Here is a 5,866-nt window from a genome sequence, read left to right on the forward strand (position 1 = left end):
CTGGTTTATTTACACAGTTAAGATACAGTTTTTTCACACCAGATCTTACCCATGTACCTCCCCCACCCATCAAATTGTGAGACCCTGAGATTAGCAACCCTCCTCCCCACCCATACTCACCCTTCTGCTTCTACTACCCCCACTTGGGATCTTAATACTCCTTCTACTATAATGGTTTTATATAAAATTTGTCTTTATGAGACTGAGTTAGTTCACTTAGCATAATGCTCTCCAGTCCCTTCCATTTTAGGTAGTAATTTATAAAATCATTGCTCCTGTGTGCTGTGTAGTATTCCATTGTGTGAGTGTGCCATAATTTCTCAATCCAATCCATTGTTGTTGGATATTTGGGCTATTTCCATGTTCTTGTGATGATGAATAATGCTGCTATGAACACTGGTGTACAAGTCTCCATTTGTGTCTCAGTTCTCATTCTCTCAGGGTATATTCCAAGCAGTGGAATAGCTAGGTCATATGGAATGTCTATGTTCATTTTTTTGAGGAAGCATCAAAATGCCTTCTATAGTGGTTTGCACCACTTTACAACACCACCACCAATGTATAAGAAGAGTTCCTATCTTGGCACATCCTCTCTAACATTTATTACCTGCTAAACTTTGCCACCGCTACTGACATGAGATGGTATCTCATTATGGTTTTTATTTGTGCCTCTCTTAATGTCAGTGATTTGGAGCATTTCTTCATGTGTCTGTTGGCCATCTGAATATGTTCCTCTGTGAAAAGTCTTTCTATGTCTTTTCCCCATTTTGTAACTGAGTTATCTTCTTCTTTTTTTTGTGTGCAGGCCCTGTCAGATTCTGTAAACTTTTGATATGATACTCTTGTCTGAGATGGTATTGCCAAATGTTACTTACCAGTCAGCAGACTTTCTTTTCTGTTGGAAAATTATTTTGATGCACACGGGAATTTAATCTTTAGAATGTCCCATTCATAATTTTATCCTCTCCAGACTGAACATTTCTGGCTGCATTTGGCAAACTCTTTATGTCACAGACTAGGCCATCTAGGCTTGATCCCACAGTTTATCTCTTATGAACTTTATGGTTTTGAGCTTTACTCCCAGGTTTCTGTTCTACCTTGACTTGATTTTTATGTATGATGTCAGATGTGTATCCTCTTTTAGCTTTCTGCAGTTAGCAGTACAGTTTTGCCAGCACCATTTGTTGAAGAAGTTGTCATTTCCCCATTTGAAAGTTTTTATTTCCATGTCAAGTATCAGTTGACCAGATAGTTGGGTCTATTTCTGGGCTCTCAATTACGTTCTATTGGTCATGTGCCTGTCATTGTACCAGTACCATGCAGTTTTGGTTACTATCATTGTGTATTAGGTTTTGAGGTCAGTAAGTGCTATGCCTCCCACTTCATTTTTTTGTTTCTCAGAAGTGTTTTGCTTATTCGGGGTCTCTTTCCTCTCCAAATAAACTTGTCAATTTCCCTTTCGATCTCCTTGAAAAATGACCATTTCGATTGCTTCTGGTAGAATGTGATTTTTACCATATTGAGTGTTCCTATCCATGAACAGGACACATTTTCCCATTTCTTTAGGTATTTTATTGTGTCTTGTTGAAATGTTCTATAATCTTCTTTGTATAGGTCTTTTGTGGGGATAGTCCTTTTTATTAACATGCCCAAAGTATGTAAAATGAAGGTTCACCATCCTTGCTTCTAAGGAGTACTCTGGCTGCACTTTCTCGGGGACATATCTGCTTGTTCTTTTGGCTGTCCACAGAATATTCAGTACTCTCCTTCATCACCACAACTCAAAGTCATCAATTCTTCCTCTTGTCATCCTTATTCATTGTCCAGCCCTCAGATGCATGGCAGGTGACTGAAAAGATCATGACTTCTATCAGGTGTACCTTGGTCTTTAAACTGACATCCTTGCTCCTCCAGACTTTATGGAGGTCCCTGACAGCAGACTTTCTGCCTGTAACACTGTGCCAGGGCTGCTAATTGTGGATCGAAGCAAGATGAAGCTGAGAATCTCAATCATTTTGGTCTTTTCTTTCTCCTCTTTGTAATGACCTTTAGCTCTCTTCATGAATGATACATGTGATGTCATTCCAGAATTCATCTGTCCTTTGATCATTAGTGTTCAATGTCTCAAACTGTTACTGATATGATTTTTTTTAATTTATTTTTTTTATTATTAGAGTGTGTGTGTGTGTGTGTGTGTGTACTGTCAAAATTGATCTGACGGGTACAGGAGGAGATTGCCCCTCCTTCTCCGGCAGAGCATCTGGTGGATTCGAACCACATATCTCTGGGACTGCAGTGCAGCTTCCTGCCACTAGGCCATCAGAGCTCCTTGATATGATTTTTAAATTCAGGTGGCTTACACTCATGATTATAATTTGGTTCTTATGGACTAACTTATTTTAATATTTTTCAACTTCAAGTTAAATTTGTTCATGAATTGATGATTGGTCCCAGCCAGCACCTTGCCTGATTTTGACTGTTGATATTGAGCTTCTCCAACAATTATTCCCATAGATGTAGTTAATCTGATTCCTGTGCAGTCCTTCAATTGAGGTCCATGTATATAATTGCCATCTGTGTTTCTTAAAAAAGTTATTTGTGATGAATAAACCATTGAATATGCAAAAATCAGTCACTCAAGCTCTAGTGTCATTACTGTTACCAAGCTTATAATTTCCAGCTACTATTTCCTCTACTTTGTTTCCAACTTTTGTATCCCAGTCAGCAATTGTTATCACTGCATCTTTCTTCTTTACTGTATGGTCAAGTTCAAGCTGCAGAAGTTGTTAGAATTCTTTAATTTCTTCCTCTTCGGTTTTAGCTGTTGGTGCATACATTTGAATTACAACTGCACTAACAGGCCATCCTTGTAAACATATGGATAGTATTCTATCATTCAGAGCACTGTATTTTAGGATAGATCTTGCAAAGGGTTTTTTTTCAACTATGAAGGCAAGACCATTCTTTTTCCCTATCTCATTCCTGGCATAGTAGGTCATGTGACCATCTGATTTAAAGTGGCTAATGTCATCTATTTCAGCTCACTAATGCCTAAGATGTTTATTTTAATGTATTCCATTTCATTTTTTTACAACTTCCAGTTTTCCTACACTCATACTTTCTACATTTCACATTTTAATTATTAATATTTGTTTTCAGCTATTTCTCATTTTGTTTAGTGACTTCTCATCTAGGCTCTACCTCTTAAACTATAGTTACCTGAATTTCTCTTCTGTTTCGAGGGTTTCCAAAGGCCTATTACTTCAAAAGAGAATCAGTAATCCTGCTGCCTACTCTGTCTTAACCTTAGAGCTCTCTGAAAGCTGTCTACCATAGGCGACCCTACTGGCATTTAAATCACTAGTAGCATAGTTTCCAGCATCAGAGTGACCAGAAACTACCCTAAAACAGCAAACTGACAGATTAGTGCTGTACTAATAAGAGCAAATAATAAACAAACATATACATGCATAAGCTATAAAATAAGTAGCAACATATAAAGCACTGCCCCAGTATAACAAACTGGCATATAGGTGTTGTACTTCTAACAGCAAACCATACAAACAATCAGGCTTAGAAAAATCAATGGTGCGGGATAGACCCACAAAATGCCCAGAAGGGCCCAGAGGAAGAGACAGCCACAGGCCTGATCCTAATTACAGTAGCTTGTTCAAAATTAAATTTAAATACTCACTTCTGTCAAGTCACAAGCAACTCATAGCTGACTTTCAAGAGGATTTTTAGACTTTAAATTGAATAATAGGAGACTGTTTTTCTTTTCTACAGTAGAGCAGTTGGTGAATTAGAAGCTCCAGTGAGATGCTCCCTTTGGGCTAGCAGTATAACTCCCTTCCCACGAGGCTGCCAGAGCTTTCTAAATGTATATAATAAATTACCTTTTAAAAACAATAAAAAATGGAGATCAGGAGAGGCAGGGGCTCTGTGCTGAGAGCGAGCACGCCCAATTGCCTGTGGGGAAGACAGGACCGGACCAAGGAGCCCCTGGCGTTGTAGACACCTCCATTCTTGCCTCTGCAGTTGCAGGGCCATCCCAGGGGTGAAGCAGGATAAGATATTTTAGTGTCCAGAACATTGTGCACAGGAAGAATTCTTTGGCTCCCTGTGACATAGGCTGACCTGACCGTAGAGCCTATGCATACAAGCAGCCCAGGCAGGGTCTGATCTGCCACACCAGAGACAAAACAGAATACCAAGACAAAGGAAGAAAAGGTCAGGAGAGGGGGGGGTTCTGTGCAAGAGCAAATATTCTTTTCTTCACTGTCTGAGGGGAAACAGGACTGAGGTGTTCCTGGGGTTGTAGGTACCTCTATCAGGGATCCTTGAATCTGCCACTGCAAGGTCATCCCAGGGGCTAAACAGGACAAGAGATTTTAGTATACAGAAATTCAGGCAGAGGGAAGGGATTTTTGTAGCCCTCTGGTGGGAAGTGGGGGAGGTGGGTGATGGGGGGAGCCTGACTTGAGACACCCTGCATGTAAACTGCTTGAGCTAGCAACCCTGATCTCTAATCTCCTGCCACTTCAGAGACAAAGGAAGACTTTAAGCTCCAGGAGAAAAGGTGCATAAGAAACTGCTTGAGTAGAGCACCTGGTCTCACAACACTCAGTCACTTCATATATGAAGGGGGTCTAAAGAGTGGATGTCAGGGGATTATTTTAAAGGGAGGTTCCCACAGGGCTGCAGTACAGAACAGAGACTTCAAGGACTTTAAACAAAGGCAAATTTTCCCCAAAACGACTTATAGTGGAGTGAGTACCTCATCACATTTTAACTTGGCAACTAACTAGTAACATTACAAAGGCAAGAACCACCACCAACTTTTGTGGACACAACAGAAATGACCTAACACTTATCAAGAAAAACTTCATATAATGTCAAGAAAACAAAAGACAGCTTCAAACACCATAAAAAACAAACTAAGCCTTCTTAGAGGAAAAACAAAACCCCAAACAACCAAACCCAAAGAGAGTATCAGAAACTGTATGAATATCCCAGAGTCAAGAAAGCAGGTGATATATGTTGATATAGAGACCTTCTAACAGCTACGAATAAAAGTACAAATGATGGAAAAACAATGGAAGACACAGATAAAGGAAATAACCTAGAGGTGGAGAACCAGAACAAATATATTGATGAAGAGGTATATGAACAGCTATGGAAGAAGGTGTAAATGACAGAAGAAGAGTAAGACAGACTCAAAATCAAAGGCTAGAAAAAATATACCAAGTAAATGACATCCACAAAAAAGGCAGGACTGGCAATACCAACCTCTGATATAGACTTCGGAAGGAAATCCACCATAAGGATTTCACCTTATGGAAGGGCACTATATAATAATTAAAAGCATAGTAGATCAAAAGGACAAAACATTGGTCAACATCTATACACCCAACGATAGACCTACTAAATACATAAAACAACTGTTAACAGAGCTGAAGAAAGAGACAGCACCACAATAGTGATAGGAGACACATCACTCTCACCAAAAGATAGGTCAACTTAAAAGAAACTTATCAAAGATATAATAGAATTAATCTACATGGTCAGCCAAATCAACAGTCTGGATATATTCTGAGCACTGCACTCCAGGTAAAACTTAATTCCATTTCTTCTCAAGTGCACATTCTCCAGAACTGATTATATATTAGGGCACAAAGCAAGTCTCAACAAATTAAAAAACACTGAATAATAAAATTTAAAAACCTGAAATAATACAAAGTATCTTCTTAGACAACAATGCCATAAAATTAGAAATTAACCACAAGAGGATAAAGCTTATAAAGCCATCAGCATGGAGGTTAAATAATACCCTGCTTGAATACAATTGGGTTATAGAAGAAATAAA

The sequence above is a fragment of the Elephantulus edwardii genome, unplaced genomic scaffold (assembly GCF_000299155.1).
Source record: "Elephantulus edwardii isolate Elephantulus edwardi_28Jun2011 unplaced genomic scaffold, EleEdw1.0 scaffold00057, whole genome shotgun sequence".
Lineage (NCBI taxonomy): Eukaryota > Metazoa > Chordata > Mammalia > Macroscelidea > Macroscelididae > Elephantulus > Elephantulus edwardii.